This window comes from Lissotriton vulgaris, chromosome 4_1, assembly GCF_964263255.1.
Source record: "Lissotriton vulgaris chromosome 4_1, aLisVul1.2, whole genome shotgun sequence".
NCBI classification, from domain to species: domain Eukaryota; kingdom Metazoa; phylum Chordata; class Amphibia; order Caudata; family Salamandridae; genus Lissotriton; species Lissotriton vulgaris.
This window is the reverse complement of record NC_141691.1, coordinates 1,127,832,897-1,127,856,331: the sequence shown is the minus strand read 5'-3', so window position 1 is coordinate 1,127,856,331 and position 23,435 is coordinate 1,127,832,897.

Sequence of the window (23,435 nt, the reverse complement as noted above, 5' to 3'; positions counted from 1 at the left end):
AGGGCCGAGCTTATCACCTTCATCCCATAAATCTCCAAAAGTGGGCTGATTGGTTTCGACAAGGAAGTTTTAAACCTTTTCAGAAGGAGTCCTGCCTGCTGATGATGTTTTAGCGTAGCCAGATCTAATTGGCTAGTCCAGCACATATCCCTCTGGAGGGTTACCCCCAGATATGTAAAGGCGTCAACCCGCTCCAGCGGGGAGTTATTCATGTATATGCTCCCTCTGAACGGCAAGACCTGCAAGGCTTATGTTCAGTAAGAACCATAAACTTTGTTTGGCGGTATTAATTTCTAGTCCACGACTCAGACAAAAATCCTCAAATCGCCGCAGGGCGCGTTGTAGTCCACTTGGCGTTTTTGAGATTATCAAGGTGTCGTCCGCGAACATGAGGATTGGGACTCGTTTGCCAACCATCACAGGGGCATCGGTCGGGACCAGGGAAAGAAAGTCCGCCACCCCGTTCACGAAGAGTGAGAACAGGGTAGGCGCTGTATCGCAGCCCTGCCCACGCTCAACGGGGAAGGTTTCTGTAAGCTCTCCCTGTCGTCCCCACCGAACCCGAGCAAAGTTGTCCTCATGCAAGTGAACAATTAAACTCAACAGCTCAGGGGCCATCCCTAGCTCATCCAGGACTCGCCATATCTTATTGCGTGGCACCAGATCAAAGGCCGCCCTCAGATCAACAAATATGGCATATAAAGTCCCTTTCTCCACAACCACAGTCCGCCAATAAAGAATAATAAACCAAAAAACCTGGTCTATAGTACTAGTCTCGGGGCGAAAGCCAGTCTGGAGGTAACTCAAGATATTCCCTTCTTCCATCCAGGTCTGAATTTTCCCCAGAACTAGTCGGCCCATAATTTTCTGGATGGAATCGATCAGGCTAATAGGCCTATAATTGCCTGCTAGCGACTTGTCCCCCTTTTTATATACAGGCACAATTTTGGCTCCTTTCCAGGAGTGGGGAACCGCCATCCCTTGGGCTATTGCATTGGCTAGATATGTAATATGCAGACGCCACCTTTTCTTATCATTTAAAAATAAGTCATCAGGGACACAATCCATTCCAGGGGCGCGTCCCTCAGTTACTGAATCCAGCGCCCTGTCGGCATCCCTTAAGCTGAAGGGAGCGTCCTTATAAAATCTTAAGTCAAAAATGCCCTCACCTACGCCCTCTACTCCCTTGGCGTACTGTGGCTTAAAATAATCAATCCATGAGCTTTGCGCAACATTATTTTGTGGACTATCGTGACACCCATCCCTTCCCCATTTAAAAATATCCCAGAATGACTTCGGGTTTTTGGACACACACGCCACCTTTAGATCCTGCCATTTACTCTCTTCCCAAGCCTTTTTTGCAACATACTGTCTGTGCCTATAGTTACATCGGGCCACTTTCACTTTGAGGGATCCTTACTTTTTAGAGCTAGGCCCAGCTCTACCCGGGCTTACCTACAGGTGTTGTTATACCAGCCCTCAGGTTTACACCTTGGCTCTCGCCTGACTAAGCTAGGTTTGCAAAAACATGTTTTAAGTTTAATAAAGAAGTTAGCATTGGCTACCATAACCGGAGTATGCAACTCATATGTTGCACTTGACTCCATAGTTGCCAGCACCCCATCTAAATCCATCTCAATCTCAATCAAGGTATTAGGGTGCTCAGCAACTTGGCACCACTTAAGGTGGCGCTTGTCGTTCGGTATGAAAGTTTCTGGGGATTTAGGCCCACATGCATCATTGTTTCATTTTGCACTTCCTAATTTGCGATTTTTAGGGAATCGCAAATTAGGAAATGCAAAATGGGATGCATGTACATTTTTGCAAAATATTTGAGAATCGGTAAAAATCGCAATTTTTACCGATTCTCAAATATTATGCGATTAGCAAAGTGCGAATTCGCAATTCCCATTCATTCCTATGGGCTAAAATGCCCATAGGAATGAATGGGATTTGCGAATTCGCAATTTGAAATCGCAATTCAGCAATGCATTTCAAGGGGGGAGAGGGGGGTCCAAATGACCCCCCCCCCTTCACCCATGAAATGTACTTTTGAGTATAAGTTACATACACACATGTCCTAAGGACATGTGTGTCTGTAACTTTACAGTTTAAAAAATGCATGTTTGTGCTTTTTTAAACAATTTCGCAAATTACCACGAGGTTCAACTTCGTGGTAATTTGCACTTGCAATTTCAAATTTTGCAATTTGAAATCAAATGATGCATAGCATTTTAGAAATCGCAAAATTGCGATTTCTGAAATGCTATCGCAATTTTAGAAATCGCAAAAAAGTTGCGATTTCTAAAAAAGCATGATGCATCTCAAAAAGCATTTTTGGAATCGCAAACGGACGATTTTAAGGAATCGCACCGTTTGCGACTCCAAAAATGCTTGATGCATGTGGGCCATAGACCTAAGGGTTACTCTAGCCGTTTCATCTAAACCCAGTCTAAACAGTGCAGTCAGGGGGTTGTGATCACTCTCGATACGGGGTATTACCTCCATATCCACGAGAGAGTGCCACAACTTAAGATGGACAAGTAAATAATCTATGTTGCTTGCCCTAACGCCATTGTCATAAGTTTTGTTACCCATCCTGTCTGACGCTGTTCGGCCATTGGCAGCCCTCAGCTGGCTCCCCATGTAGAGGCCCTTCAAGTGCATAGCGGCCTCTGTCCATTTAGTAATGGGATTTAATTCCAGCTGCGGAACTCCCCACCTAGAATCCTCCTCCACTGTTAGGTTCAGATCACCGAGTCCTAGTGGCTCGAAAGTTGTGTTAAAATCTCCTGCAATCAATGTGAGTACATTAGCTGGCAGGGCCTCAATCAAGGCTTCCAGTGCTATTACAACATCAGATTTTGTCCCACCTGGTAAGCCCCTGGCATAGACATTAAAAATATAAATTCTTAAGTTAGACGGGAAGCTAGCTCTCACAGCAAGAATGTCACAGTTTGACACCGGGAAAAGTTGAATATTGCATTCTAAGTTCTGCCTAACCCATATCACCAAACCACCTAGCGGGTGACCTTTTTGTCTTTTAACAGCGGGGACATAAAAATTCAAGTAACCCAATCGAAACACTGGGTCGACCGACCAGGTCTCCTGGAAAAGGCAAATATCACATTTATCAATAAAGTCCAACCCACATGATTAAACTAGTTTGGGACCCACACCTGCCAGATTCCAGGATATGAATGTTGTCAGACATGCTGAAGTCTTGCAACTACCAGCACTCGTGGCCCCCGCTAGAGGAGAAGAAGGGGCCAAGTTTACAGGGTTCAGCACATTCGCCAGTGGATCTAAGCTACTAATCTGTGTGATATCTACACATTCGTTATGTAGCCTCTGCCCTACAGTGACTCCATAGGAACTTACATGATCATACCCGTGGCCTATTCTCCTGCCCACATCCTCTTCAATTCCTGAGGTTATACTACCCCTAGTGCAACACTCCGGCACTGATAGGACATCAAATCTGTTAAAGAGACTTATATTCCCTAAGACACAATGGTTCGGCGCCTCTCTTAGAGGGGGCTGCGGGGATGCACAAAAATTAGACAAGGGTAGTGTTTGAATCAAGGGCAGTAATTCATTTTGGGGCCAATTGCAAATGTATTTGACACACCTCCAGTCCCTAAAATGAATAATAACACAATCCCCTATCACGGACTTAGGTCTCCTACCTACCCAATTCACTCTCCTGGCAAACAAAATTTCTGCACATGTGTTAATTAGCAGTGGGCGATCAGCATTAAGCCAGAAGGTACACTTGTTTTTAAGGTCCATATATGACTCCCTTTTTCCCTGATCCAGTGGTGGTACCCCCACCAAGACCACCACATAAGAGGCTGATTCTGGAGTGAGATCTATATTTGGTAGAGTAGCTGTGCTATGTGCAAGGGGCAATTTAGGGAGTGTTGAGTCATCAACAACAGGTCTACTACCAACTGCTTGGTGTGACCTGTCCCTCTGGGCTATATGTTCGGTCCCTGCCGATTCAGCAGTTAGAGAGCGCACTGCAGGGTCTTTCTGTGCGGTACTAATACCCCCTATTTGTACTGCAGCAGTATTAGCAGTATTAGAATTAACAATACATTGTCCTGTAACATTTTTCTCCTTATAAATTGGGGCACTGATCCGGTTTCCGACCTGCGTCTGAACTGACGCAAGTGAAAGCTCAAGGCACACCAGTCTATTCTCAATGGAATCCAGCCGATCATATATAGGGTGACACAGCTTCTTGAGAGTACCTTCCATTTTTTTCCAGAACGACGGACCCAAAACAGCTAATGCCTCCCCCCCCCCCACAATCTGGATTGCTTGCCCCCTCTTTAGCAACTAGTGGCGATTGTGTGGGACTACTAGATGTCCTTTCTGTGAGGTCCTCTTTAGATACATGCAATTTGCCTTTTTTTGCTTTTCTTCCCCCTGCTTGCATTTGTGCCCCCATACGTTTCCTTTTTGCTATCATTCCAGCCATCTGTTGTGTAGGACCTGTTTTGGCATGACTTGCTGATCAAGTCTTAATATTGGGAGAATGTACTCTCGTTGCAATATTATGATTATCCATGTCCTTGGAGAGATTAGAGGGATTAGAGCTTATGTCCAAGTTAACCACTGACTGTGACTGTGATGTATGACTCCTCTCAACCAGTATATCCTGATGATCGACCTGCTGCGGGACTGGTGACCTAGCCCTTGCCAGACTTCCCAATGAGGATCGCTTATCAAAGGGTGTATCTAGAGATAGTCTCTGCTCGGTAAGTTCTATATCTTTGGCCAATGCAGTTGATACTCTGATGAGAAAGTTATCCAATGTGCCCATTAATGATCCTCCAGTGGATTTTCTGCCATTCCCCTCAGGTATGTGTGGAGTTATCATGTTTTTAGGCGGGAACCTAACCACCTTCTACTCCTGAATCGCAGCTGTAAACCAAACAACTATTACACGCCGAGACAGGAATACTGCTACTCACTGACCTTGGTTGCAATTGCTGATGTCAGGGGGGTGGCCCGTCCCGTGCTTGTCCGTGCTTGAATGGGCTTAAACGGGCCCGCCTTTGGCCCGTGCTTCGCCCGGCTCGTCCCGTGCGCGTCCCACGGGGCGGGACTATAGGGCTGGTTAAGTACACCTGGGCAGGGCGTGGCGGGAGGGCGTCTCTCTGCCCCGCTGAATTGTGGGGAGCATAGTTCTCGACCTGTTCATGACCCCCACTGCTACTGCCAGACAGATTCCGCTACTCGCGTTTCCCACGAAGCGGGAAACACGAGAAGTGTTCAAAAATGCAAAGGTGGGGAGCGTGGTTCTCCTCCTCTTCATGGCCCCCAGTGCTGCTGCCAAAACACAGAAAGTCCAATTTGCGAAACGCGAGAGGTTTTATGGATTGCACCTGGACAGGGCATGGTGGAAGGGCGTCTCTCTGCCCGCTGAATTGTGGGGAGCGTAGTTCTCCACCTGTTCGTGGCCCCCACTGCTACTGCCAGACAGATTCTGCTACGAGCGTTTCCCGCAAAACCCGGGAAACGCGAGAAGTGTTCAAAAATGCAAAGGTGGGGAGTGTTGTTCTCCTCCTCTTCGTGGCCCCCAGTGCTGCTGCCAAAACACAGAAAGTCCAATTTGCCAGCGTTTCCCATGCACTTTCATGATTGGAAGAAACCATTGATGCAACCCCTACCACCGAGCGCGTTCCTATCATCCCAGAACATCACTTCCAAGGGGCCATAGTGTCTTCAAGGTTCCTAGCTCAGTTACAAAAGGACGTAAGCCTGACCTATTCGGCCGTTCTAGCTGATGGACTTAAGGGTGTAACGCACGGCAACGGTTTCCTGTACAAGGACGACAAATTCTACCTGCCAACGGTGGCTCGACAACAGCAAGCACTGCACATGTGCCATGATCACGTTCTCTCCAATCACCCCGGATATCACAAAACACTCGACCTGATACAGAGACATTTCTGGTGGCCCACATTGGACACAGACACTAGGAACCACATACATTTTTGTGCCATCTGCCTGCAAGGCAAAAACAGATTGGAATCTCCTACAGGACTGTTGCGTCCCATTCCTGTTCCGCCATACCCGTGGCACACCATATCCATGGATTTCGTGGTGGAGCTACCTATCACCAAAACTGGTTACACCACTGTTCTCACCGTTGTGGATCATCTCACTAAAATGGCTCATTTCGCGTCGCTAAAGAAAATACCCACGGCAACCGAACTGGCTCTGGTCTTCATACAGGAAGTGGTTCACCTTCAAGGAATCCCGTCGGTGGTAATAACAGACCGAGGGTCTCAATTCGTGTCCCGCTTCTGGAAGGAAGTATGCAGGATTCTGGACATGGATACGCGTCTTTCTTCTGCATACCACCCCCAGACGGATGGTCAGGCTGAAAGGACCAACCACACCATGGAGCAGTACCTCCGCTGTTTACTGCTCGTTGTCGAAGGGGAATGGGCTGACGTACTATGGTTGGCGGAGTATGCTTACAACAACAATAAGCATTCCGCTATTGGTATATCTCCTTTTTTCTGCCTCCAAGGACAGCATCCCCGTACCACTGCTTGGAAGGAACCTCTGTCCAGCCCATTGCCAACTGTGCTGGCCTACCATGGAACGCTGTGTACCCTCTGGCAACAAGCCCGGTTCGAGTTGGCTAAGGCAAATGAAACCTACAAAGAAAACGCCGATGCTCATCGGCAGAAGGAACCGGACTATCACAAAGGCGACAAGGTGTGGCTCTCCATGCAACACCTCAACGAACCTGGCTCCAAGAAACTGTTGCCTCGCTATGTGGGACAGTACGTCATCGAGAAGGTGGTTAATCCAGCGGCCATGAAATTCTCTCTGCCTCCTCACATGAAGATACACCCGGCCTTCCACGTCTCCCTTCTGCGTGCAGTCCATCCTGATTGTACCACTGCCACTCCTCCCACTCTGGTGCGGATTGAGGACCATGTGGGGTACGAGGTCAGGGCCATACTGGGTTCTCGTTGTGCCAGGGGGAAGCTCTACTACCTGGTGGACTGGAAGGGCTATGGTCCTGATGAACGATCCTAGGAACCCCTGTCTCATGTACGCCATGCTCCCCAGCTGATCCGCGCTTTCCATTTACGGCACCCACTTAGCCTCCGACCTGCCTCTTCTCTCTGATCTCCCGGTTGTGGGTGGGGGGTTCGGTTTTAGTGGGGGGTACTGTCACGTTCAGGTGTTTGCCGATCCCGGGGGTTCCACCAATCCACATACAGAAGACCGAGACCCTCACTTCCGGGCAGGAGCAGAGTCCCGGTCTAGTCTTTCTAGAACCACCTTTTGCCCAGTAGCGCTTCCGGGGGATTCGCTTAAACTCAGCGCTTTGGATTCTTTGTGTTCCAGGTTCGCGTCTCCATGCGAACGCTTCCCAAGCTGAATCCCGAAAGCTGAGGACGCCTCTCCTTCGGCATTCATACCTTCATTCCGGTTCTGCCGGAACTCTGCCTTGTTCCTTTCCGCACTGGTGAAAGCTGATAAGGAGTTCCTGTTGGGTGATAACCAAGCGCAGGAGCACTTTGAGGTACAGTTCTGATCCCGCGCAGGAGCGCTTACAGTTGTTATAGCTTCATCCGTGCTGGAGCGCATTGTAGGTTCTACGTGCAAAGCGCTGGGGCACAGTTGTTCTTTTATTTTGCATCAACGCGCAGGAGCGCTTGTTCTTGGCTAATTTACACAGCGCTGGGGCGCTACTCATTTCTTGATTACCAGCACGCGCAAGAGCGCCAGGTCTTGGCTTCTTTGTACAGCGCAGGAGCGCTATTCATTGGTTCATATACATTGCGCTGAGGTAATGCTTACCTCTGCACAGGATTGGTTGTGCTTGCAGAACTACTAACCTGAAACACTGTACGTGTATACTTACAGTGCAGCAGCTCCTACATTATTTTCCTTTCCTTGATGGGAGCTATTCTTATCCTTCTTTAGTTTGGACATCATAAGCCTTGGTGAGTTGCCCCATGGTACATTCTTCTGTATGTGATTGGATAGTGGGAATAGGATGTGGGAGGTGCAGGAACCTTCTAATTGGGTCTCTCTTGTTTTCCCCAGCTGTTGTCCACTGCACAACCCAGAGTCTACAGCCACAAGCCTCCTGACATTCCTCCTTTTTGGCTCCCTTCCCTGGGTCCATCTACTCCCTGCCGGGTATTACTTTCTGCACGGGGTCAGGTGGTTACAGGGGCGGTGGCTCTTGTCGTCTCAGTGGAATCGCTTCACAAGCAAAGGTAAGCCTTGTGGGGTACCTGACAGCTTGTAATTTAGAGTTGGTTTCCTCGACAAAAGGTCTGAGAGCTCTTATCTCCTGCAATAACAGCTCCAATGAGACTGAGAGAGGGTTGTTTGGGTGGCGAGGGAGGGTCTTTCTTCAGACGTTTAACGTTAGACTTTCCTGGCAATACTACTGTGGAATCCATTGTTATGTTGTTGTCTTCTGACTCAAACAGACCTGAATCTTCTAATTTAGAGAGCTGTGAGAAAAGTTTGGAGTTTTTGATGAAAGAGCGATGCGGCTTGGATGCAGCTCAAAGAGATCCTTTCGTTCTGCCCATTTACATATCCTATATGCAGAGTGAGGTAAACGAGTAGCCAGGTCAAAAGTCAGCTAATCCTGAGAAAAGGCACTTGAAAAGAAGATTCTGCAGCCGGCGGACAGTTGTATTGATCTGCGTTCAGCAAAATATCAAAAAGCAGCTGATATCTGTGACTAATATAACCTCATCTGCAGCAAAAGGTATAAAATCATACAGTTCTATGGGAACAAAGATCATATAGATAGTGATGCTGGAGAAGTGTTTTAGTGTTATAAGGAAGGCTTAGCATGTGAAAAATTAATAAAAACGAGTGCTCCTCCAACTGAAAACATGGCTCATTATCTTGCTAGCGGTGAAGATTCACAAAATGGCGGCCACCTAAACAAATCCTCAGAGCAGACGCAAGAACGAGGTGAAAAAGGGGCATTCCTTTACATTCAGAGCCAGACATAGTAAGTCAAAAATAAGTGTTGCGCATTGCGAGTCCCAGCATTCGGGCAGAAAGAGAAAAAATACCCCTGCATGCTGGTTAGATGAAGGAAGAGAAGAGAGTCGGAAAAGAGTCCGTTGAGGTGAGCGACGCTTCAGGTGTACATTCCTCCGGACGACTTCGCGTAAAGTGTCCTCCAAGTGCGATATCGCCGCACCGGTTACGGGAGCCTCACAGAGACGCCCGCCATGCGCCTCGGACATTTAGCCACAACCCCTATGCTAAGTTATAATCTACCCTGTGTGCTCCTTTTCCTTCCCCCTTCGCTGAGAATGGTAGGGCCATGCCCACAACGCTCCATAACACCAGCTGTTCCAGATGCACCCACTACATACCATATCAGTAACACAACAACAGGGACAGCAGCCACATCTTACATAACATTATATAGACACCAGATACATAACATACCATATTCAGCAGGCATGTAACACAACATAAACAGCCACACAAAATAAGGCAGCAGTTACATATTACATGAAAGACCAAAGCTACATATCAGAGTATATACCTGCTATCTAACATAGAAAAAGGCTACATAACAGAAGCAATGCATGAACAGCAGGTAAATAGCATAATATAGACAGCACGTACATGTTACAAAATCACGAACAGAAGCACATTATATAACACAGTATGACATTTATAGCAAACACAATACGACATACAATAGAGAGCAACTAGGAGAAAGGTAGAGGAGGCTAGGATCAACTTACCTTTCTGCTGTGTGACGCTGCAGTGATGTCTTCTCTCTGAATAAGGATGGATGGGCAGAGGTGCAGAGTTCAGTGCACCTTTATTCCAGTCCTTGCTACTCCACCTTCATCTATGTCCACCAAATCCAGATGCTCCATTTATAGAGTTGTCAACTGCACAATTCTAGCAGATGTAAATGTGATGAGGATTTTGAGGGAACCAATTGAGGAGCTGGCATGTTACTCTCACTTTAAATTTCCTGCTGAGCCAAGTGGCAAAAGCCAACATTTATTTTGCCTATGAGTTCTTTTATGTACACTTTAACTGCCCTGTTGAGACACATCACTGACAATTTTCACACTGCAAATACTTGAGAATGTGAGCATCAATCGGATAATTAGGAATTTAAGGCATTGAAACTGGCTTCTAAGAGTTGTCACATTTCCAACATAAAAATACCGGTTATTTGTAAATGTTTTAAGAGTCTTCAAAGGCCGTGGTGGGATAGTTGAAGAGAACCTCGTAGAAATTCATCTGTATCATGATGTTTTTGGTTTTGTTTACTATACTTTCATCAAACTAAAATGACAATATTTTCTCTTCTGGAGTGTTTTGCTTTTCTTCATATCTAGAAATACATCTTATACATTGCTGTGAGAAGAACAGCCCCTTTCAGTATGGTTCTGTTCTTCTGTATTGCAATGTTTTTTAGATGACCTATAATCACATTTTATATTCTATCTGGGCCTGGTCAAAACTAGAAGACTTTCACACCATAGAATTTCACAAAAAAACTCCTTCAGATTCAGTGGAATTCCACCAACAGGCAAAAATGCTTGTCCCTCCAGTCATGCTGCTTTTTCCATGCCAGTAGCACATTCCTCTCAGAAATATCAGTGCGAATGGCACCACACGGCGTTCAAGGGAGCAGCCATTTTGCTTTGCCTGCTCCTGTTTCTCCCTGCTGGCATCCTACTCCACTCTTAAATTAATCCAACCCAATTCACCCCAAATTATCTCCCAGTTCCCCAATCCCAACTTTTGCTTACTTGTTTGTGTTGCCGGCTGACTTTCTCCACATACATTTTACTTTTCAGTCTGTGTTTTTGTGACTTTTTTAGCAATCTTTTTACTTTTACTTTCCTGACCTGTCCTCATGCTTTCTCTCCCCCCAAGTCAGACTCCCTCTCATCCAACTCCTCTCCCAACTCCAATCCTCCCTCCCCATCATGGCAGGCAGTGCCACACACACACACTGTGTCACCCCTGCCCCATCATCAGCAAGGCAGAGGTGGCCACACTCATTTTGTGGGAGCAGCTCCACATCTCCGGCATGCTGGTTGGCCCGGTAAGGGATATGCCCAGTGGGAGCATCAGGAGCTCTGGGGACAAATGCAACAATGTATGTGCCACAGCACCACCATTGCGCACACACAGCAGTAGCTGACGCACCACTGGGCAGATGTCCTGGACAGGAAAAAGGACCTGCACATCCTGCTGGGTGTCGAGGTTGCAGGGACGGGTAAGCTAGGTTTATATCTATATATATTCCCATAATCAGCTTCTGTGCTTCAGTGTTTACATCTGTGTATATACATGAAATTCTAGCGCAAATTTTACCATTATAGATCATCTTGTGATGGTTGGTTGTATTTACTTTTTATTGAAAATCTGTAAATATTGCACAATCACTATGCACTTTAATTGTTTTAATGCACTTGCACTTCAATTTGGCATCAAGCACGGGCTTTTGTTCATTTTTAAACTGACATAGATTGTGGACAAGGTTGACACTTATGTCATCACTAGAAAGAGGGTACGAGGTTTACATGTCTGACTATGATGTAGATGCGCTCACTTGAAATAGGAAACATTATTTCATCACTATGATTTTATTAATGAGCATTCATATTATATTCAGCATCGATGACATCTACGATTTACAGTTGGCAATTTGAAAGTTGGATCCCATTACCATGATGTTAGATCGATTAACTATGTCATTTGTATATGGGTATTTTAACATCAATCAATTCTCTTTTTTTTTTTTTTTTTTTTTTTAAATTTATTATTTTATTGCAAGGAAATACAGCGATACATAACAAATGCCATAAACTAGCAGACAAGAAAGAAAGAAATAATCTTCATAGAGTACATGGCATCTTATAACAGAAAAATGAAAATAAAACAGGCAGACAGATAGCTTAAATCCATTCGGCAATTGGTGCCCAAATTTTCTCCCCAAAAGCTCTTTTTTTTACCCCCTTCAACTTATATATGGCGGATTCAATGTTATACATAAACAATAATTTTTCACGCCACATAGAAAAAGACGGCGGAGCTAAGTTGATCCATTCTTTGGTAATACAAGACCTAACTGCAGCCATGCAAATAAATAAGAAATATGAGATTGATCTTGGCCTAATGACAGTATGATCAATACCCAATAACAACAGCTCCGCTGTTATCTTAACCTCATGTTTAAGAATAATAAATAAAAAGTTTTCAATATGTATGAACAAATTAGAGAGTTTGGGACAAGAAAAAAACATATGTAAAGCATCAGCTGAAAATAGACCACATCGGCTGCAGTTCGTGCCGGTCGTCGTACTCCACTTAGCAACTTTACTAGGAGTATAATACAAATTGTGAATACACATAAAATGTTGTGATTTCATCATCCCTGTTATTAAACACTCTGATGCCATTTTGATTGATAGCAAAATATCAACTTCCGGTATACCTAAAATATTAGCCCATTTCTGCTGACATTGTCCTAAATCAGTGCCATATTCCTGAATTAAACTTATATAAATTGCTCCTATGCAGGGTTTTTTTTGCAAAAGTTCTAACATTGGAACTTTAGATGGGGGAGTAAAAGGATAATTTAGTAGGTAACTTCGTAACTGGAGAAATTTAAAGAAATCTTTTCTTTCCACAGCAAATGTATTCATAAGCTCCTGAAATGACAGCATTTGATCATTACTAAACATGTCACCCAGGTAGCATATTCCTCCCTGTTGCCATCTATACATAGTTAAATCACAAAAAATTTCTGGTAATTGGCCTTTTGATATAAGGGGGGTATAAAAGTTCAGTTTACATAATTTCAGATGTTTTCGCACTTTTTGCCAAACTCCAAAAGCCGCTTTCAATATCTTAAATTTTGTTTTTTTATGATAACTGGGCTCTACAATCTTCAGAAAGCTACCCTTAACTTTTTCACCCAAGATCATTTCATAGATTGACGGAGTTTGATGTTTCTCCATCTCTACTCTACCTCCCAGAATCAAGGGGCTCATATATTGCAGTACGGCAGAAAAATAATACAGAAGAAAATAAGGAACATTCCATCCACCACATTCATTGCTCAGTATCATTTTCTTTGATGATTTCCTATGGCGTTTATACCCCCATAAAAACCGAAAGGTAGTTCTTTCTAAATTTTTAAAACAGAGCGGTTGGAATTCTAGTGGTATTGTACGATACAAATACAGCACTTTTGGTAGGACCATCATTTTTAAAATGTTAAGTCTGCCATAGAGTGATAAGTGTAAGTGGTCTAGGCGCTGTAATGAAGCATTAATTTGTGTTATTATGGGATTTATATTGCGTTCTGGTATCTTCTCTATGGGGAGGGAGATGTTAATTCCTAAGTATGTAACCTCTGAGGTAGTAGAAATATTTGATGGTGGTTTATCTCCTGAACAAAGAATTTGAGTCTTCTCAAGGTTAAGTTTGTACCCTGAGAAAGATCCAAATTGCCTAGCAATATCATCAATCACCGGTAGGGCTGACTGAACATCGGTGGTGGTTATCACTATATCGTCAGCATAAGCTAACACTCGAAAATTAACATTAGCTAATACAATTGGTTTAATTTTCTGCTCCAAAAGAAAACGATTAATTAACGGATTGATGTAAAAAGCAAAAAGTAAAGGGGAACAGGGACATCCTTGTCGGGTGCCTCTGGTAATCAAAAAAGAAGGGGAAATCTTCCTATTAATTCGAATATGCGCTTTAGGAGCAGCATACAACGTTTTTAAAGCTCTTATTATACCAGAGCCTAGTCCCTTCCTAGATAAAACATCCCACAAGTAGTCCCAAGCAACCGGGTCAAAAGCTTTTTCAGCGTCTAAAAATACAAGTCCTACATTAGACCGAGTTGCTTGAGACCAGTCCAAAAATGAGATCACTCTCCGAATGTGGTCAGCAGTTTCTCTAGTGGGGATAAAGCCGTGTTGGTAAATAGAAACTAAGGGGGAAATAATATTAGACAGTCGTATGGCTAGAATTTTAGAATTTTTTTTACTGTCTGCATTTATAAGAGATATGGGGCGAAAAGATAAGGGTAATAACGGAGGTTTGCCTTTTTTAAGAAACACAGTGATTGTAGAATCATGCCATGATTTAGGAGTATTTCCCTGTTGAGCTCTTAAACATAGGTCCATTAATTCTGTTTTAAGAACAGATCTAACCTGTTTAAAAAACTCTAGGGGGATAGCGTCTGGACCGGCTGCTTTGCCTGTTGCTAAGGACATTAGAGAGAGTTCTATTTCTTCCCAGGTAAGTGGTGAATCTAATTTCTCCTTTTCCTCACTAGATAACTTGATATCTAGAGCTGAATTAGCGAACGAAGTGATCTGATCTGGACAGACTGGCCTAACATCTTCTGTGTACAATTTAGAATAAAAATCCTTAAATACTTCAAGAATGTCTTCTGTTTTATTAACTGTTATTCCTGTCAAGTTATTTATTTCATCAATACTGGCAAACGTCGCTTTCTGTTTGGCCCTCTTAGCCAAATGTTTACCAGTATTTTCTCCCAGTTCATAAACCTCTGTCCTAAAGGCAGAGATTTGCTGAGCAAGTTTTGTAGCAAATCCTTGATGAATCTTTACTTTGAGGATCGTTAGCTCCTTTATAATGATTTCAGTAGCTAATCCTTTATTATACGCCTGCATAAGTTGGATCTCTAACATTCTTAAATTTTGCATTTCCACTACTTCTCACCTTATAACCTCTTTTGGTTTTCTTATTGAATAGCTCAGTGTTTCTCCCCGAACCCCACATTTAAAAGCATCCCACACTATTTCTGCAGACGCAGTGCCTCTATTATGTAAAAAAAATTCCCGGATCCAACTGTTCATATGCTCAATATAGGATAGATCATATAGTAATTTGCGATCAAAAGACCATGATCGAGGGGTGATAGGAGTAATTAATTCAAACTTAAAAATAATAGGGTTATGGTCTGAAATGATTTTCGGTGACACCTCGTATTCCACTTGAGTAAGCTCATTGTATAGACATTTGGAAATAAAGAAATAATGTAATCTGAAGAATTTCTGATGCGGGGCAGAAAAGAAAGTATAGCCAGACTTCACATCAATCAATTCTCGTTGTTTTTCCATTTCATTCCCTTGTAAATAGCATCGTATTTTTCTATGTCAGTTATCCATGTGTTTGATGTCAATCTGAATTAACACAGTATTTAAGCACTCCAATTTGTATTTTGATGCCATGTGATCAAGGCTGTTGTGAAACAGCCGAAACGCGTCATGCTGGTGGAGAGGAGAAAATAAAGCACTTCATTTCACAAATTTTGGTGTCTGAGAGATCTGTACCTGTGGTAAATTGCAGCGTCGAGGGCTGAATTAGCAGGATTTTGTGTGTGTATATATATATATATATATATATATATATATATATATATATATATATATATATATATGATGTTTTATTACTAATATGAATTTATTTCTACTTAGTATTTATTACCATATTGGGCCACCTATGAGCACTATGCTCTAATTGTTTCTCAATATTCTATATATTTTGGATATTGATTGTGGACTTCTTATCACATGAATTTGATTGCCAGTTAATGTTGTTATTTGACCCTTGCAACCTGTTTCTTTAGGTGTTTGGGCTTTTATTTTTGATTTAAGTCACTGCCTACTCCTGACGCGTCATGTGACCAAGCCCCGTCAGCGGGGCGAAACGCGTCATGGAGGGCACTTGCTCTGCACTACTTGCTGCCGATTAAAATGCACTGCTACAACTGAAAATCTTTGTTGTGCTGGCTCGTCTTTTCTAACCCGAGGGATTGCTTTTGGAGGTCTACACCCACTTTAACTGCGTCCAGAGCAGTTGGGAGTTTGTTGTTTATTCATACACCGGGAGTGGATTGCTTCCGGCTTCGTGGACCCGCCCTTGTCTGTGAGGCACGGCGCTTCGCAATCCGACTACGCCTTCGGCGTTTGGGACTTATACTGCTTCAGTATCTTGCCGTGCCCCCCGCAACTCAAGAGACTTTGGAAGTAACTGACGTACTTCTGGTGACCGGACCCGGCGAGGAGCTTCGCAGCCAGGGAGGTCGGCTGACTTTCCGTGGTGTTTGGAGGCGGAAGCCGGTAGGTCACCGTTTGTGTGTCCATTTGCCTGTTCTATCACTTGAAGTAAAGCGGGTTTGGGCTTGTTCTCCTTTTATTGAAGCCAACTAGCAGTGAAGCGGTAATTTGCACAACCGCTGTAATACTTGGCAGATAACATGTTTTCCACCGAGGCGCTAAGGAGTAGGGAGTCTGCGGCAGAGGCTCTTTACGGTAACCTGCCAACTACGTCAGTAGAAACCACTCATGACGTTCGTATTGCTAATACCAACAGCAACACTAAGGATCTCTTAAAAACTTTGGAAAAACTACTTCGTAGTGAATTGTCGAAGTGGTGGGAAAAGAAGTCTTTGGAAAAGTATATAGAGGCTAACCGGGTTCCTCGCGGTCTAAGAATAATGATTGTTCCCACCTACGAAAATCCGGACCCCAAAATGTTACAGGAGTGGGCGGAAAATAATCTAGAATCATCTAGAAAGATGTTGGAGATTTTAATAAGATATGCCCACACTGACAGGGAAGTGCTACTGATAGAAATCGACAAAATAAATGCTTTGTTGGAAGCTACTGGTGAAACTGACTTGATAACAACCACCAGAAAGGAAATTGACCTACGCTTGGCGAAATTAGAACAAACCATTCAAGAGCGTAAAATACATAAGTTTGCTAGAGACAAACAGGACTATGCAACAGGACGCATTTTTACCTTTTCTCGAAAGTATGATTCCTACAAGAGAAAGGCAATGTCTCTTCAACAGAAACCAAATGCTGCTCCTAGCTCTAATGTGCAAACCACTGCTGCTGGTGTTGTGAATGAGGATAATCTATCAGTGGCCTCCTTCACTGGCTCTGAGGACAGCACATTGTCTGCGGATATTGGGTCAACTGTTCCAACTTCTTTCTCAGTAGTGGATGAACTGAATTTTGTAAGCGAGGACCGGAGATACTCCCTACGCTCACGGAACAATCCTCCCCAGGCAGGCAAACCAGCAGCCAAAAACGCCGGCGCAGGAAACGAGCCGCCAAAAAGAGGTGGAGGGAGGGGCAGAATGCGCAGGAATTGGAACAAGTAATTGAAACCCAAGACAACACTGTGATTAATCTGACTGACCTCGTACTATCCAAAGCGGAAGAGCAACTTTTATCCTTAGGTTTGTCTTATTGCCCACCGAACAATTTCTCCTATGTCCAGGCAAGGATCGATGTATTTAAATTTATTAGGAAAATTAAACTGCAAAAATATTTCCTTTTACATCCTGAAAAGTCTGATGAAGGCATGAAACAAACTATTCCATCAACGGATGAAGCTCTTTCAGTCAGGAATCTGCAAGGGCATAAAAAAACCTCATTTCTTTGGCAAACGAAGACAGTTCTCAGAATGAACCTACAGTCAGCCAGTTTGTCACAGTAAATTGTTCACCAACTACTGGATTTCGGGGAAAGTCCACATTCATGCCGCTAATGCCCAAAGACGCTGTGGATGTCTTCAGCGATAGAGTCATCACTGAGCTGAAAACTTTGAATAGGACGTTACTGGGCAAGAAAAGACAGTGTGACTACAACAACTCACAATATACCAAACTTGTGAAAAAGATTCAAGGCAACAATCAGATAATTGTGAAAAGTGCGGACAAAGGGGGGAACACGGTTCTCTGGGCAAAAAGTGACTATGTCACGGAGGCTACTCGTCAACTTAATGATCCCCTCTGTTACTCTAAAACCACCAAATTCACTATGCAGAACAGTTATGTGAAGACCAGAAAGGATATCAATACCTGGTTAAAAAGTGGTTTATTAACTAAAGAAGAATCTAGATTCTTGAATGTTTTGCACCCTATCACACCTTTGTTTTATTTGTTGCCAAAAATTCACAAATGCACTACCCCGGTCCCAGGTCGCCCTATTATTTCAGCACAGGGGAGCATGAATGAAAATATCTCAAAATATGTTGACTTTTTTTTACAGCCTCATATGATTTCTCTCCCCTCTTTTCTTAAAGACACTACTGATTTTTTGGGGAAGATTAACTGTATTACTTGGGGCCCTGATTTATGTTTCCTGGTGATGGATATAGAAGCACTGTATACCAGTATTAACCATCACCAAGGTTTGGAAGCTGTCCAGTTTATTTGGGATTCCCGGGAGGCAACTATGAGGGATCACAACCGAATGTTGTTAGATATGATTCGGATTTGCCTCTTTAACAACTATTTCCAGTTTGGCAAGGAATATTACCATCAAGAACGTGGGGTGGCAATGGGTTCGTGTTTCTCCCCCAGTTATTCATGCTTGCATGTTGGCTGGTGGGAGGAACATGTGCTTGGCGTCACTCACGCTCACTGGCTTCCCCACCTATTAGCCTACTGGAGATTCATAGACGATATTTTTATCGTCTGGAAAGGATCCCAAACCCTGGCAGCTGATTTTGTCAAAGAAATCAATGTGAATGATAGAAATCTCAAATTCACTGCTACAATCTCTGATACATCTGCTGAATTCTTGGATGTGCTGATTTATATTGACAATAACAAAATACAATCTAAACTGTTCAGGAAGAGCACTGCGGGCAATTCCATCTTGCATGCCCGTAGTGCTCACCCCCCTCATACGATCAACAGTATACCCCTTGGTGAATTCATTAGAATCAAACGCATTTGCAGTGATCCTGTTGTCACTCAACAGTGTTTAGCAGATTCTAGGGATAAATTCCTTCGTAGGGGTTATAAAAGAGTGGTACTGGATAGAGCCCTCAATACAGTGTCAACACGCACGCGTGAAACACTGTTGACCCCTAAGATAAAACCTGACACTGATGGTACCAAGATGACAACAGCTAGATTCATCACTACTTTTTGCGCGCAAAGTTCCAAACTCAGCCAGATTATCAGATCTGAATGGCCAATTGTATTAACTGATGTGATTCTTGCTCCCTTTTTGCCCAAATCTCCAGCCATAACCTTCAGGAGAGCGCCCTCAATGAAAGATTCCCTTGATCGAATACAACCAGAAAACCAATCAAAAACCAATTGGCTTTATAAACCTGGTTTTTACAGATGCACTTCGTGCCGTGCCTGCACGTTTGCAGTCAACAGCACAGATTATACCTCTGCATTCTGTAATCGCGCCATACCGATCAGGGAACTTCTCACATGTCACAGTGATTTTGTTGTTTATAAATTGACCTGCACGTGTTCATTGTCTTATATAGGGAGCACAAAATTGCAAGCATACCAGCGCATCTTGCAACACATCCGAGCCATATCAATTCGGACATGAACTACCCGGTTGCGCGCCATTTTAAAGCAGTGCATGACAAGAAACTCAAAGACCTCACGTATACCTTGTTGTGCTCAGTGGCTAACCCTGGCAGGGGGGGTGATCGAGAGAGACTTCTCCGTCAGAGAGAGGCATATTTCATCATTCTGCTCGACACCAGATCCCCTAACGGGCTGAATGCTTTTGATGAATTACACCATTACTTATAATTTAGTAGTTTTTCCACTGTACATATATATATATTTGTTGTAATTTCTGAAAAATGTGAGTTTCATTGGCTATTTCAGATACTTAAAAGATGTAATAACAGCTGGGTTTTTATACACCTATGAAATCTGAAATGTTTTTGGTAGCCTCCATAAATTGATGCTTCTGCTGCTAGTATGATTCCATGTACATAACATCTAGAATCTTTTTTGGTCTAATCATTTGTTTTTTGTATATATTGGCAATCTGTGATGTCCTCCTTATCATGGTGTGGGCCATTTTCTTTGAAAAACCTTATAATTGCACTTGCAAATAATTATGATGTTTTATTACTAATATTAATTTATTTCTACTTAGTATTTATTACCATATTGGGCCACCTATGAGCACTATGCTCTAATTGTTTCTCAATATTCTATATATTTTGGATATTGATTGTGGACTTCTTATCACATGAATTTGATTGCCAGTTAATGTTGTTATTTGACCCTTGCAACCTGTTTCTTTAGGTGTTTGGGCTTTTATTTTTGATTTAAGTCACTGCCTACTCCTGACGCGTCATGTGACCAAGCCCCGTCAGCGGGGCGAAACGCGTCATGGAGGGCACTTGCTCTGCACTACTTGCTGCCGATTAAAATGCACTGCTACAACTGAAAATCTTTGTTGTGCTGGCTCGTCTTTTCTAACTCGAGGGATTGCTTTTGGAGGTCTACGCCCGCTTTAACTGCGTCCAGAGCAGTTGGGAGTTTGTTGTTTATATATATATATATATATATATATACACATATAAGTATATATATATATATATATATATTCACTGAAAAAACCATAGGTTATAGACCATATATAGTTAGGAATTTGCATTTACAAAACCTTGAAAATTCACTGAAAAAAACATTGGTTATAGACCATATATAGTTAGGGATTAGCATTTACAAAACCTTAATTTACTCGCACAAAACCATAGAAATTCGCATATATAGTTAGTTGCAATAACTATATATCGCGCACCCGCAATCCACTGCTGATGATGTCACATATTACATCATTCATGACATGGTCAGTGACATCACTGATGACATCACTGATGACATCTCAAATGACATCACTGATGACATCTCAAATGACATCACTGATGACATCACTGATGAATACATCCAATGACTGTATGTTTCTGTAAAGTAAAAATTTGTCTCACATATTGAAGAATGAGTGATGTATAAGTGTTTGGATGAAGGATTTAGTAGGTGCATGACTGATTGTATGAGGGAATGATTAAATGTGTCCCACTGAGTGCATGGGTTAGTGACTAAACTGTCTTAATTTGTGCATCATTATTTCTGTAGTTCTGTAAACTGCTGCATGTGTTGATCAGTAGCTATATGAGTAACTATATGGGTTATTGATTGGTTGCCCAAATATTTGTATGGGAGAGTGAGTGTGTGTTTGGGGGTGGCTGGGAGGTGTGTGACTCTGTGCATAGATGTGTGTGCAGTTGATTCACTAGATGCATGGGTTCCAAAGTGCATGTGGAAACAGCTGTATGGGCGGTTGACTGTCTGCATGAGTGTATTGGTGAGTGATTGGATTTCTCAGTGCTACATGTCAAAGTAAGTACATATGTAAAACACAGTACATGTAAGAGTTGACATATATAAATAACTGTGCATAAGAGCCAGTGAATGTGTGAGTGGCTGTATGGATCATTGTGAACTTGTATCAGTGATTGTATAAGAGAGTAAATATATATATAGTATATATTTGATTAAGTAAGGTGTGTATAACTATAGTTGAGGAAATGGAGGTGTGATTGATTATTTGCATGACTGACTAGGTGTGTGAGTAACTCCATGGATGAGTGACAGTCTGTGAGTGTCTGTTTACACTGATTGTATCTAAGGTTAGATTAGAGTCTGAAGAGGTTCATCATATTATCACATGAATGATATCATCAGTGATGTGATCAGTAATGTCAAATGAGATGTTATCAGTGATTTCATCAGTGATGTCATTTGAGATGTCATGTCCAAATTGGTGGTTTGGTATAGGCTAACTGGCGCCACCTAGACAGTCTCAGTTTTATTTAGGTACAGATGTTTATCTCTCACGGTGCTATATTTATTTATTTATTTATTTTTTGCACTTATAATGCGCGCAGATACCCACAAAGGGTTTCCCGGCGCAAAAGATATGAGAACTGAGAACACTGAAAGCGCAGAAGAACAACCTATTAGAAGCCTGCAATTATTTATCAAAGAGCCAGGTTTTTACACCTTTCTTAAAACTGGCGAGATTTACCTCCTTACGCAGGGCTAAAGGCAAAGAGTTCCAAAGAACTGGTCCCAGATGGGAGAAAGACTTTCCCCCCATACGGGCCAGTTTAAATCTAGGAACCACAAAGTTGGCTCCATTTGAAGAGCGGAGGTTTCGTTCAGGAACGTAGGGCCTAACCAGATTCTGCAGGTACTTTGGTGCGGTCCCTGCCTTGATCCTAAACATGTAGGTCAATGCTTTGAACCGGACCAGGTTCTCAACTCTAAGCCAGTGCAGGTCCTTTAGGTGCTTTGAGATCCTAGCTGTCCTAGGGATCTTACATAGCAGCCTGGCGGCGGAATTTTGGACCAGTTGGAGCCGCCTAATCACAGCTAAATTGGAGCCCAGATATAAGATGTTACCGTAGTCAAGCCTAGATGTAATCAGTGCATTGACTACGGTCTTCTGGGTATCCATAGGCAGCATCCAGATGATCTTCCGTAACCATTTCAGGATGGTGAAGCACGTACCAGCTACTTTGTTTACCTGCTGTTTCATTGATAAAGAGTCATCAATGCATACCCCTAAGTTTCTGACTTGAGTGGCCGGGCAGGGGAAAGCACCCAGGGAAGGCGGCCAATGGGTATCCTGCCATAGATCTCTCTTTTTCCCTAGGAGAAGAATCTCCGTCTTCTCCCCGTTAAGCTTCAGCTGATTAGTTGACATCCAGCTGAAGACTTCCTGAAGGCCTGTTTTCAACGCAGAGGGGGATGAAGGCTTTGAGTTGGTGAGAGAAAAAATAATCTGCGAATCATCCGCATAAGTCATAAGTTCTAGGCCAACTCGCTCAGCTAGATCGGCGAGTGGGCGGAGATACAGATTAAAAAACAACGGGCTCAAGATTGAGCCCTGAGGCACGCCATGTGGAGACAGAAAGGTGTCTGACTGAGCTTGCGAGGACGAGATCTGAAACGTCCGGTTGCTCAAGTAGGACGCGATCCAGTCAAGCGCTTTCCCTCCGACACCATCATCACTCAGCCTAGCAAGTAGTCTGTTGTGTGAGATGGTGTCGAAGGCCGCACTTAGATCAAGCAAGACAAGAGCAACCGTTTGCCCCTCATCCAAAAGTCCCCTGATCTTCTCGGTGACTCCCAAGAGGGCGGACTCGGTGGAATGGCCTGCCCTAAAACCTGACTGAGTAAAATGGAGTAGATTATTGTTCTCCGTGTATATTGAGAGTACACCGTGAATGTGCTTCTCTAAGATCTTAGAGAACGCAGGTAACAGGGAAATTGGGCGGTAATTGGCCAGCACCTCAGGATCAGCCGCCGGCTTTTTCAATAGAGGGCTGACCATGGCATGCTTCCAAGCCGCTGGGACAGTTGCCAGATGAATGGAGGCATTTAATGTCTCAGCAATAGTCCCCAGGGCTGAGTCGTCCAGCTGCCTCAGGATGTTAATGGGGAGAGGATCACAGGGAGAGCCTGATTTAATGGACGCAGCTAAGGATTTCAGAATGTCCAAGGAGATAGGTGGCCAAGAGTCAAG